This window comes from Falco cherrug, chromosome 2 (assembly GCF_023634085.1).
Source record: "Falco cherrug isolate bFalChe1 chromosome 2, bFalChe1.pri, whole genome shotgun sequence".
Classification (NCBI taxonomy): domain Eukaryota; kingdom Metazoa; phylum Chordata; class Aves; order Falconiformes; family Falconidae; genus Falco; species Falco cherrug.
This window is the reverse complement of record NC_073698.1, coordinates 87,004,786-87,018,528: the sequence shown is the minus strand read 5'-3', so window position 1 is coordinate 87,018,528 and position 13,743 is coordinate 87,004,786. Positions and strand designations below refer to the sequence as shown.

The window sequence follows — 13,743 nt, the reverse complement described above, 5'->3', positions numbered from 1 at the left end:
TCACTTAAGTCATGGAAGTAGTTTAGCTAGTAATTCAAGAAACATCACTTCATTTAAGCATGCGCAAGGTTATGCTTAAGGTTTTCAATTCTTTCTAAGCCTGAACCATGTGAACACAACAACAAAAAGACTGTTGCAATAATAATTTATGTTGTTAGATTATATTTTAGCCTATATAGTTTTATCCTAAATATTTTACATGTAATAGCTAAAGTAAATGAAATGCACCAAAAAGAAGCATTAAATAATTCACTTTGGGAAACTTTATTTGTATTCACTTCCTTAAAGTCACCATCACTTAGCTGGAGTTGTTCTGTGGTAACATGGTGCCATTCAATAAGGTATATCCTGCTTAAACTTTTTTAATTAGAGTGTGCAACTGTATCAACAAAAGGCCTTCTTTTGTCACAGTCAAGCTTCATAAGGATGGCACCATTATAAAAGCATTGGGGTGACCCATGTGCAAAAAAGGGGGAAGGCAGAATGAGAACATGACTGTTGTGTCATGCATGGTTAAATGTAGTCACCTGCAGAAAGAATTAAACCACCCCAATGCCTTCATGGCTGTAAGCAGGATTTAGGTGACGTATGATTTACAGGACATGTTGTGCTCAATCCTTGTTTCTACAGAATAGATTTTTATTTCAGGGCAATAACACCCTGGCCTTTGCTGATATAGCCATGGAGAACTGATATGGAGAACTGGGTTCTTAAAATCTCAAGTGGAAAACAAAAGCCACTTTGGTCTAGTTCCATAGTACTTCACTCTAATTCCTCTTAATTTATCCCAAATAGAAACGGGATTTGCATTTTAGGATTTGTTTGTAAAGAAACCTTTGTGGCTGGTCTCAGATTAGAACAACAATTTTAGACCCAAGGGTCTGAAATCTGAAATGCAGACAATGAAATGGATCATCTGAAGACTTAGTAAGATTGGGAAAGAGGAATCTGAAACAAATAGAAAGACTGAACTAAATCCTAAAGAAACGTTTTCACTTGTGTTGCTGGGGAACACTAGTAAAGCTGCCCTTGGAGCAGCAGGAGACCAAAGCAGAAGAAAAAGCTTGAATAAATGCTATAAAATGCTTTCTCTATCAAGACTGTCACAATGAGATCTGAGTAAGAGAAGACAACAAAGTAAGGCACTAGGGACAACTGTGATTACAATGACTTCAGATGTAATTGAAAAAGTTCAAATAACAAGTGTTTTGAGAAAAATTGGTAATTGCAGTTAACATAATACTCAGCTTCCCCGTATTTTGTCTGTGTAATGAAGAATTGGGCAGGGGGTGGGTGGGGAGTGGCAAGGTAAGCAAAGAAAGAAAGCAAAAAAAGAAACACTTGCGTTTTTTTGATGCTACTTTGCTTTTGAAAACATTTCTTGAAAGTAAGTCCAAATGCTTCCTCTGAAAAGCAGGTCTGGAGTTAGTTTTACAAGGGCACAGGATACATGCATTTTTTAGATTGAATATGAATTAGCTATTAGCATTATTTTTTCTGTCACTAATTAAGTTGTGATAAACATGCAATGCTTCTAAATAAGCTGTTGATAATTATACAGATTATGATTTCTTCCATAAATTTCTTGGGACTATCCTGGGCATGAAGTTTGTTTTCCTGGGAAAATTAAACAATTTATTCCACATTCAGTTTGTTCGGTTAAAAGCCAGGAGAGCAGGAGGATGCACATGTATTGTATTTCCCTGCTTTTTGTGACAAAACATGTGAGATACAACACATTCAGAAATTAATATTCTGCTCAAGTTCTAGTGCTGTGCCTACTACCTCATTTTCTGAGTACTTACACAGCTTGATAATTTTTGCTCAGGATCTCATCATAAATTGTAAAATCTCTCATGATATTTCTTCACATATTGCAATTCCATTATTGACATTTAATTTACAGATTAAGATGCCTAACTGTCTGTGTCTACATGTGAACCAGACTCCTACATTCCTTTGTAGTCAATACAGGTATAGTCAACACAGTGGAGTCCAGAAAATTATTAATCTCATTTTGAATTAGACACCTGTATGAACTAGTTTTGTCTATTGCCTTTTTCCTGACTCAGAGAAACAGTTACAGATGATCATTTCCTTTGTCTATGAAAGAAAATGTTTCATCAGAGGACACTTTCTCTGCAGTGCCATTTTGGGGACTCACTAAAACAACCACACTGACACGTTTCAAGCTAAACATGTGTAGCCATTTTTCTTTCAATAAAACATTCTGGGTCATCCAATGAGACCTTTTGTACTTATGGACAGATGTAAAGGAGACTAAATAATCATGTTTCATGGCTGAAATGTTTGAGAAAATCTTTAAAATCTATTTAGATATGGAGTCATTCCTACTAGCTATGCTAATAAGTCTAAAATTCATATGAGAATATAAATGTACATATACTTCAGTGTTGCCTTTCAGAGACCCATGATGCCCAAAATACACATAAATACCTACTGCACTGACTATCTGAGGGATGATGAGCACTCTGTATGGTTTCTATATATTCCAAAACATGTAGTTTATCCACCTAAAAACATCTTTTGAAAAAAACATAGAAACTTAAAGATTGAGGTACGTTAAGTCATTCCCCATGAGCAGCAAAATTGTACTCAGGGAGAAAAAGTTGTGTACTGTCTCCTCTTTTTCAGCGATGGATGAAATTACAGCTTTCCTGCTCTTCTATGTATTGATCTTTATGAAAGAAGGTGTAGATGTAAGGGACATATTCCAATTATTTTAGCATGTTCATGTCTTGATTTGGCTATTCCTCGTCTCAGGCTTTTTTAAGAGAAAGATTAGCAAGGAAAAGATCTATCTGAGCATCACTACGACAGTCTATTAGTGAAATAAGTTGTATTTCATTAGCACTTATCATGACATTAATAATGATCTTTGTTAATGACATACAAGAAGCAACCAGTTAACAGGAATTTCATCCACAGAAATGTAATTTAACAGCACTGACAATGTATACCTAATATGAAATAAAACCCCTGACCTTTCCTTTGCTTCTTGATTGGTGGAATTCTCTCTGTAACTCATGCAGAGACTTCAGTAATTGTATTTCTTGGAGAAATACAGCTTGAATGGTTGAGGAACATTATTCTAATAAGGTTATTTACTTCTTAATTAAAAAGGGGAAATACAACCAGGTTTAACATTCTATTTCTCTGAAGCAACAGATTCAAGAGAATTACTGTAAACTACTAGATTCTCCTTTCTCTTTCATTTTACCATTCTTCATGGATTTTAATTTAGGGGGGTGCGTCCCCTTTTTGTCACTAGTACTTTACACGTAAATTGTTCTCAACAGGGATATTTCCATTTTCTGTCTGATAATGATAAACAACTTCGTTATCATTTTGAAATGTGATTTGTATTTACAAAGAGATCTCAAAATACATGTCCAAGTGTGTGTATTAACTTACAATTCAGTTTCCTACAGCAGTCTACTATAGGTAGTGCAGCTAGCTCTTCTTTAGAGGTAGTGTCACCTAAAAGTACTCGATGCAACGTCTCATTTATCTTTAATACATAGTTATTTGTTATGGAAATAAATAAAAGGTATTCCCAAATTATACTTGTGGTAATATATTTTGCTCATCTGACTCTCCATTTATGGCAAAATTGTATCACCTATTAAAAAAGGTAATGAATTAAAATCTTTTATTGAACTATTTCTTCTTTGAAGTAAGCAAGTTCATACTTTTTATGCTTTCATATAAAGAAAATTTAGAGATTTTTGTGTGCTGTTCTATATACTTCTTTCTGTATGGACCTTAATTTGGTTTAAAAAGTATTTTTAATTAGGTACCCTAGTGACAACATTAAATTTAAATCCACTGTGCATGGAAGACATGCACTTTTTTTTTTTTGTGTTCCTCTATACACAGTTCTATCCATATAAAAAAGTGATGCAATGCATAAGCGTAGCCTTTTTTGCAGACCAATTTGTTTACATAGAATCACTGAATAATTTAAGTTGGAAGGGACCAAACCCCCCTGCAATGAGCAGGGACATCTTCAACTAGATTGGGTTGCTCAGAGCCCCGTCCAGCCTGACCCTGAATGCTTCCAGGGATGGGGCATCTACCAGTTCTTTGGGCAACCGGTTCCAGTCTTTCACCACCCTCATCATAAAAAATTTCTTCCTTATACCTTGGGAATTTGTTCTTTGGTGTCCTAATAGCTGGTTTGACCAAACTGTTGATTTTCTCTTTGTGGAGGAACACAAAGATGTTACAGAATCATCACAGTTATTTTACCCTGCATTCAGCTACTGCCGCGGAAGCCTAGGCAGAACAATGTCATTTTATTTTCCTGTCCTTTTCTGAACAGATAGTTTTTGGTCTGTCCTATTTAGCAAACTGAGGGAGAAGGGGACAGGAGCACAACAGCCCTGAACTTTGACCAAGTGCATTGAAACAGCTCCTTCCTTAGCTGTGATTTGGTTATAATGAAACATATGTAATGGTGAAAAAATAACCCAAATGGACCCGTTCTAACATTCACATACACTTACTTAAAATAAAATGGATTTAACAGAAGTAAACAGCATATACCCATATGAAGTCAATGTAAACGAGAACAGAAACAGCTCCAACTTTCTACTGTTAAGTGTCAGCAGTTCACCTTAATACATTGTAATGCTTATGGAGTCTTTCAGATGTACAAGTTCAAATTTAAATATACCCAGATACTTGCCTTTTTTCTTTTACAAAACCTGTCCAAAGAGATCTTTCAGCTACATTTTCAGGAGGAAAATTTCTTTCCCAACTGAACCTGTACTTAGTGAAATAGAAAAAACAGCAACATTTGTATTTAATGAGTGATGAACACCACTAAAATATCAAGTAGGTTCAACAGAACTTTTAGTTTCTTTGATTTCTTTTTTTTTTTTTTTTTTTAACAAGTAAGATATTTAAAACCCGTCATTTGTCATGAAATTTTCTGTTTCTTATGAGAATTCATACATTTTTGTGGAAAACGAACACTCAATAGAGAAGCTCAAAATATCTTTTTTGTCTTTCAACACTAAGAAAAAGAAGAACTGAAGATTTATATCAAAAAACGTCTAAGGGAACAGTTAAATGATATTTGAACACTCATTTTAAAAAGAAGTTACATGTTTCAATGTCTCACACTGCTTAGCTATCATCTAGTACTTTGGATGTTCTGCCTAATTATTGTCTGCTCTAGAGGTATGCTTATTGTTTTCACTACTGGTGCAATTAATATCACTGACTATAAATTACTCAACAAACTGATAGAATGAAACATTTTGAGTCAGTGTGCACTGCAACTGATATTCAAAGCTAAAAAACAGTAACAGGACTTGAAACACCCTTCTTTAGATTCTGTTCCGTCATCTTCATTATCTTGTGATAAAGAAGCATGTTTTGAGAATTATTTGTTTCACATGCAGGCTAAAGTGAAGTTTTTAGTACTCTTAAAACACTCTTTCATTGCATAATGCATTGACATGAGAAAAAAACAAATTGCTTTAATGATTTTTTTCCTAAACATCTTTCCCTTATCCTTAAAAAAAAAAAAAAAAGCTCACAAAGTTCCATCCTATGTTGTATTACAAGCAAATCAGAAATACTCTTTTCAACTGTTCAGCCTTATGCATAACATGACAAGTTTAAACTCTAACTTTTGGTATGTTCATCGTTACCATTTGGACATTCTCTTAGCCTGTCTGTACAAAGAAAGATGAATTTATTAGAGATAGGTAAATAATAATAAAAAAATTCTATTTTCTCTCTGAATTATTGTAATGACACACTTTTGTGATGAATTTTCTAAATCATTTTTAGCTCATACTTTTCTCTTTATGGATTTAATTATCTTTGTCATAAGAAAGAGCTTTTTCATAGACAATCTTTAGCTGTTTTTCATGGCCTAATTTAACCATAAAGCTGTTAACATCACATTTTAAAGATGATGCTAGATTGCTTTTTAACCTATTGGAAATTTTCAGATTAGGTACTATAATATTCATAGATATAACCTTAAAAAATATGAAGAAAAACTGAAAACACAAACATTGCTTTAACCTTGAAACCTGACTGAGGTTCAGATACAGCAGAAGCTGTCATGTTATACCATTGTTCTGTCATGGCAGCTTCTGCAATTTTCTGAATTGACTGAGATGACACCTGAAGACCAGATTCCTCTGAGACTTCAGTTTTATGCTTTTCTTGTAGGTGACCTTACTGCCAGTTGCCCTAGATGTTTAGATATTTTTCCCCACCTGTTTACTCTTATGCTAAAATGACTCATCTCAATCATTTTTAAAAGGGGATGGAACTTTATTGTTTTATTACCTTGCTGTTGTGCTTTGCTAGTTTTGCTCTCAAATATTAGTGTGTTTTAACAAAATAAATTACAACATACTTACATAGTTCACTTTTTTTGAGTATTGGAATAATAAATAATATTCACTGTAGGGGTAAGTGAGACATTTCTGAGGTAGAAAAGATTCTCTGAATTTAAACCACACTGCCGAGTTACATGTAACACTTTTGAGGACAATTCTTCTATAGACATCAGCAGAGCTGAAAGAGCCAGCTCACCTGAGCAAAATGGCTTCAGTTAGCTAAGTTTTCCCAAGCCTAAACTGTTGGCTGGAATATAAATATTTACACAACCAACAGGAGGGACTGTACACCAGTATTAATGGCCAAGTCTTTTACCAGATGGTGTGAATAAATGGCAATCTTACTTATCACCTATGGACCATATCCCCAGAGCACAGGAAGGGACATCTAAAAAATCAATAAAAAGGGAAAGCAGCAACATTTCACCTATATTTGTGAAAATTTACATTGAGCTAAGACTTTTGTTAGTTAAAAATATTTTATTATTTATCAAGGAAAGCAAGTTGATTTTAGTCATGTGACATGAGCACGGTGTCAAAGTCCATCCTACTTGCCTCATTACATTGACTTTCATTATGACACCTGCTTCACTGTTTAGGGACAGAAGTATTCTCTGCCTGATTAACCTCTTTCCTCTGATGCCTTTTCCCTTTGTGGAAAACCCTAACATAGTAGCAATACAAGGCTGCAGGTATCTGGGGTGTAAAGACCAAAGACAGTTACCTGGCACTCACTCACTTGGCAAACAGGAGCACAAAGCAGCAGCAGCAGTAGCAGCAGCAGCAGCAGCAACAGCACTTCCTGCCGATAAGAGCTACAGCTCTCCCTGAGCTTCCCTAATCTAGTATTAAAGAATTACCAAATAGAAAAATGAGGTACCAGGCCACCAGAGCGCAGCTTCCTTGTGATCATCCCTGCCAAATATCAGGACTGGTGAGGGGGGTGTCCGTGCCCCCTGACCCCATGGCAAAGGAACTCAGCACCAGGCAAAACAGCCTGCCATGGCCAGTGGTGCCGTGAGGAGGCTGCCAGTCGTATATGATCCTTCTGTGACCGAGGAATATCATTGCAGCAACGGACAGTATTATATGCAATTAAGGGTCAAAGTTAAATCCATTAAGGTAATGAGGGCTAGAGTTTAATATGACAGACTGCATGAAGCTATTAGGGATCTTGGATGAAATTTAGTATTACAATATAAATGTGTCTTCCAATGAAGTAGAGATGCACTGATGTATGTTTTTAATGTGTTTTCAAAACACAAATACATTCAGACACTTAGAATATGTGATTTGGGTTCAACAATCCCATGGTACATGCTTAAGGAAGAGTGGTTGGAAAGCTGCCTGGCAGGAAAAGGACCTGGAGGTCTTGGTCAACAGCCACCTGAACGTGAACCAGCAGTGTGCCCAGGTGGCCAAGAAGACCAACAGCATCCTGGCTTGTATCAGAAATAGTGTGGCCAACAGGACTAGGGAAGTGATCGTGCCCCTGTACTCAGCACTGGTGAGGCTGCATCTCAAACACTGTGTTCAGTTTTGGGGCCCCTCACTTCAAGAGAGACATTGAGGTGCTGAAGAATGTTCAGAGAAGGGAAACAAAGCTGGTGAAGGGTCTAAAGAACAAGTCTCATGAAGAGCAGCTGAGGGAACTGGGCATGTTTAGCCTGGAGAAAAGGAGACTGAGGGGACATCTTCTCACTCTCTACAACTACCTGAAAGGAGGCTGTAGTGAGGTGGGGGTAGGTATCTTCTCCCAGATAAGAAGTGACAGGACCAGAGGAAAGGGCCTCAAGTTGCAAGTTGCACCAGGGGAGGTTTAGATCAGCTCTTAGGAAAAAAATCTTCACTGAAAGAATTGTCAAGCAGTGGAACAGGCTGCCAAGGGAAGTGGTTGGTCACCATCCCTGGAGGTATTTGAAAGATGGGACATAGTTTAGTGGCGAACTTGGTAGTGTTAGGTTTACAGTTGGACTCAATTATCTTAAAGTTCTTTTCCAATCTATATGATTCTATGACATGGCTAGATTTGATTGTCTGAAATTATCCACCCCACTGCCTGCCATTCCTTTCCATTTTAACATAAGTGCCATCGCCAAAGGAATCTTCTTTTCCTATCTCTTACTTTTCTCAGTCACTCTTCTTTCTGAATCCCTTTATTGACTGTTTTTCTCCTTTGTATCATGGTAAAGCTATTAATTCTTGATGACAAAACCCTTTGCTATCTCATTGATATCTCTAGTTCTAGTTTCTTTTCATCTGCACATTCCCTACTTCTTCTTCTCCCTTGGTTTCTTCTTCTCTTGACTTAACTTTCTCTCATCCACTGGCTAACAGCCTTCCATTTCCAGATATTCTTTCCCAGCATTCAGAGATCACTCCCAAGCTTCCTTCAGCCTGTCGTTTCTTTTTACCATTAATAACTATCTCATCCAGTATTGCCTAGGGTCTGGCATGACTGTTACTGCAAGCTTTTTAAGAAAATACCTTGCCATATATTTGTAAAATGCTGTGTAAACACACAGCACACTATATAACTATTCCATCTTACTCAGAAAATGTGCATGTAAACAGCTAGGACCATTGTGAGTATCAGCAGGCTCAAGGCTCATCATGTAAACAAGAGAAACAAATTGCATTCATTCTATATTATGCTTCTATTGCATGTTTTCATCTTGATTACACACCCAGAATTCACATCTGAACATTTTTAAAAGGGCTTTTTAGCTGACCACACCATCTGACACCTTGAAAAGTGGGGAAAGCCAATTTGTAGCCTACAAATCCCTGTAGAACAACTTTAGCAAAAAGAGAGGAATGTCTTTATTTAAACACCTACACATACAGCCTAAATACTAAAAACACCCATATATATAGGCATCTAAAGCTGGACACACAGAAATTACTAGGCATTTATCTTGCCATGACCAAGCTATGACTTTAAAAGGAACTGCAGAGTGCTCAGCTCTTCAGAAAATAAATGCTCTAAGCAATTCATAGTTAGGGTTTAGGAACCATCTTTAAGGTACCATTTTTATGTTCTTAACTACCAAGCTTAAAGCAGACCTTTAATGGAAAGTTGCACCTATTTTTCTCAGCTCAACAGTCTGAAAGCTGACAAGGTGAGACAAGCTTGTATCCCTGAATAAATTGCAACATATTTATTTTGGGGGAGCTGTAGTTGCAACTTGTCAGTTTAATGCTCTTCTGAAGAGTGGTGTCATTTGTGAGGAGTGCCATATAAGGGTGAAAAGTAAGGGATTTTTGTGGCCTGTTTAAATGTGGATCTAAGAAACAGAAAGAAATACTAAAAAAACAAAGTCTTTACAAATGGTCTTTTGTGCTCGTTTCAGTTATTACTGAAATAGAATTGAAGTGTGTTTATAGCTTCCTACACTGAACTCTCACACCACCACTGTCACAAATCACATAGCTTTTCAACAATGGTCATTTCTAGCAGTCAAGAATGGGAGATTGTTTGAAATGAAATATTGCCGTGAATTCACAATGATGTATTTTTTTGCCTTTAATATGCTTTTAGGTGGCATTTTCCTTTTTTGGCATTGTACTGTGTCTTGTTTATTTTGCTTTGTAGTATTATAGGAAAAAGAAAGCAGAGATTTTTCCAAAGATTTATTTTAAAAGTAAAGAGTTTGCACTAAAAATTCAGCAGATGTGCATGTATTTTGGAGTATCTATGTACTATACATTTGGAATCTGCAGAACTTTTTTTTTTAATTTTATGCAAAGTGTGTGATACCATCATTACTGTTCCAAGCAGAGACTTATAAACATTTGGAAAAAGGAGAGGTAAATGGGCTATAGCTTTGCTCTCTACATAGCAGAACAGCTTTTTTCCCCAGATTCACTCAGCTCAGTGTAGTGTCTATCCAATTTGACTGACATGTATTTAAATAACCATATATTGCTAAAAGGAATGAGAATTTATACTAAAAATGTGGGTGCTCTTCTTTTTTTGGTCATAGTAACTATGAGTCCATGGTCCTGCTTTTCCAATAAAATTAAACAGTTTCAGCTGGCTAAGAATTCTCTCATTTCTTCTGTCCTAAAATATCAGTACAGCTGAAGGCTTTTAGTATCACTGAAACAAAGATCCCTCTCCTGCCTAAACTTTACAAACATGCAATGCTTTCTACTTCTTCCTGCTGCCAGATTTTAATCCCAGCGGCTATTTTCTTTTTGAATTATAACATCAGTTTATACCCCATGGGATTTGAAATAAAGACCTTGAGAATGATGAAGGAAATACCAGAAATGTTCACTGTATCATTCTAACAGTTCCTGGATACATGGATGAGTTCAGAAAGAGTCAGCTAGAGAACTCACATAAAAAGATGTGTGTTTGTTGCCCATGTTGCAAACTGAAGGGAACCTAAGAAGAAAAAAAGATTACAGACAAAGTATAAAAAGTTTTTGATTGATCAAGGAGTGATGGCTACAATGAACCAGCATTTCTCGGTGTTACTGGCTTACTAAAAAGGAAATAAATAAGGACTGAAAAGTAAGAACAGATGTTATGAAGTTCTTCAATTCCCTCACCAAAAGCAAAGAACAGTTGAAATACCCTCTTGAAGAATGTGAGTCATACTTTCCAAAGGCCCAACCCCAAATCCTAATTCTGTCAGAATTTAGGATTTTCAACTCCAGGTTCTCTGTTCACAGTTGCTTCTGTTTTGAAGCTTTGCTATGTAAGATGTGTCATGGGACTGTAGGGATAGAAGATTTGGCATGGGACGTTTGCTTATAGGGAGATATTATGCCTCCTGTACATTGTAAGGCCAGATGTCCACTGGAGTTATTCACAGTGCATGTGATCACAAACAAAATAATGCAAGCTTTGAATTAGAGATTTACGCTCACAGAAATAATACTAGTGTATCTAATTTAACATCACTGTGCTGCAAAATGTTAAGTCAATGGAAAATTTATCTGTGCTCTTCAGCTTTGTACAGAGAAAAACATAAATTAACCGTAATTCAGCCAAAAACTTGGTAAGTTTATTATCTGCCTGTTAGCCGGCCATCTTTCATTTTTCTTTTCAGAGTATATGGTCCTAATTATTAGGTCAAAGAGATCTCTATGGATATTTCTTCTGGCTAATTATTTGTATTAAGTAATCTGATTATAGCGGTGTATATATTGATTTGAAAAATAAAGTGCAGCTTGCTGAATGAAGAGATTTCTCAGTCCACTGGGGCAGCAGTTAGTGAAAACATTAAGACTGTAATATGAACATTATAGAGTGTAAAGAATGGTGTTTGTTCTGGCTGAGATGGAGTGAATTTTCCCCATAGCAGCCTTCACAGTGCTGTGCTTTCTATTGGTAGCTTGGAAGGTGGTGATAACACACCAGTGGTTTGGCTACTGCTGAGCAGTGCTCGCACAGCACCAAGGCTGGCCCTCCAACCTTCCCCTCTGCCTCTCACCAGTGGGCTGGGGGTGGGCAAGATCTTGGGAGAAGACACCGTCCAGACATCTGACCCAAACTGACCAAAGGGATATTCCATACTGTATGATGTCTCTTCAGCAATAAAAGCCAAGAGAAAGGAGGAGGAGGAGGAGGGACATTCATTATTATGGTATTTGTCAGAGCAACCACTATGCATACTGAAGCCCTAGTTCCCAGGAAGTGCCTGGACATCACCTGCTTATAGGAAGCAGAGAATAAATTTTCTGTTTTCCTTTACTTCTATACACAGATTGTGGTTTTGCTTTATTAAACTACCTTTATCTTGACCCATGATTTTTTTCCATCTTATTTTCTCCTCTCCCTGTCCTGCTGAGGAGGGAAGTGATAGAGTAGTTTGGTGGGCACCTGGTGTCCAGCCTTTTTGGCACTCAACATGGGGAATGAAGAATTTGAGATAAGGATAATGACTGGGAGAGGTAATGGGAAGAACATAGACTGAACAAATTTACAGTGCAGAACAATTGTGGGGAATCTTGGTTCTTGTACTTCTGGTGAAGGGATGAGGGGTAGATTCTGTGCAAATTGTGCACTTCCGTTTGGTGTTGTGATGATATTTTGATTTTGATGTGGGGAATTCTTTTTTTTTGATGTGACTGAAGTTTGTTAAGATTGTGATGAATGTGCATTTTAATGATAATTCTTAAATACTTGATTCACTGGGGCAAGGGGTGGAATATATTTGGTTTGTGCGACGTTTTAGTAACAGGGGGACTACAGTGGTGGCTTCTGTGAGAAACTACTAGATGTTTCTCCCATGTCTAATAGAGCCACTCCAAGTCAGACCCGTCACTGGCCAAGGCTTAGCCCATCAGCAACAGTGGTAACGCTTCTCTGTTAACATATTTAAGAAGGAGAAAAAGTTGTTGTGCAACAGCAACTGCAGTCAGAACAGATGAGTGAGAATGGGTGAGAGTAATAACTCCACAGACACCAAAGTCAGTGAAGAAGGACGGGTAGGAGGTGCTTCGGGCACTGGAGCAGAGATTATCCTGCAGCCCATGGTGAAGACCATGGTGAGGCAGACTGTGCCCCTCAGCCCATGGAGGTCCATGGCAGAGCAGATATCCATCTGGAGGACCCCATGCCAGAGCAGGTGGATGCATCAAAAGGAAGCTGTGACCCCATTAGTAGCCCAGTCTGGAGCAGGCTCCTGGTAATATCTGTAGCTCCATGGAGAGAGGCGCCCAGGCTGTGGCGGGTTTGCTGGTTTGTGACCCCCTGGGGGATTCATGCTGGAGCAGTCTGCTCCTGAAGGACTGCACCCCATGGAAGGGACCCAGGCTGAAGCAGATTGCGGAGAACTGCAGCCCAGGGATATGACTTATGTTGGAGAACTTCATGGAAGACTGTTTCTCCTGGGAGTGACCTCATGCTGGAACAGGGGAAGAGCGAGAAATCCGTCCCCTGAGGAGGGATTAGTAGAAACAATGTGTGATGAACTGACCGCAATCTTTATTCCTCATCCTTCCGCATTGCTTAAGGGAGAAGGAGGTGGAGAAACTGTGAGTAAAGTTAAAGCCCAGGAAGGAGGGAAGGGTGAGATAAAGGTGTTTTTAAGAGTCATTATCCTACTCTGATTTGACTGGTAATATATTAAACTAATTTCCCCAAGTCTGGTCTGTTTTGCCCGTGATGGCAATTGATGAGTGATCTCCCCACCCTTATCTCAACTCACAAACTGTACATTATATTTTCTCTTCCTGTCCAGCTGAGGAGGGGAGTGATAGAGCAGCTTTTGTGGGCACCTGGTGTCCAGCCAGGGTCAACACACCACAACCAGTCAAAAAGCTCAGACATGTTGCTTGTGCTACTACCACTTACCACTCAGGCAACTAGCCTTGGCTGGAAGCAAAGGCATTTATC

At 37.8% G+C, this 13,743-nt stretch overlaps 1 protein-coding gene across 1 annotated transcript in view; it reads left to right on the top strand.

Moving 5' to 3' along the window:
- IL1RAPL1 (interleukin 1 receptor accessory protein like 1) overlaps window positions 1-13,743 on the top strand; it is a 766,332-nt gene that overhangs the window by 674,105 nt on the left and 78,484 nt on the right. The window lies entirely within an intron of this gene.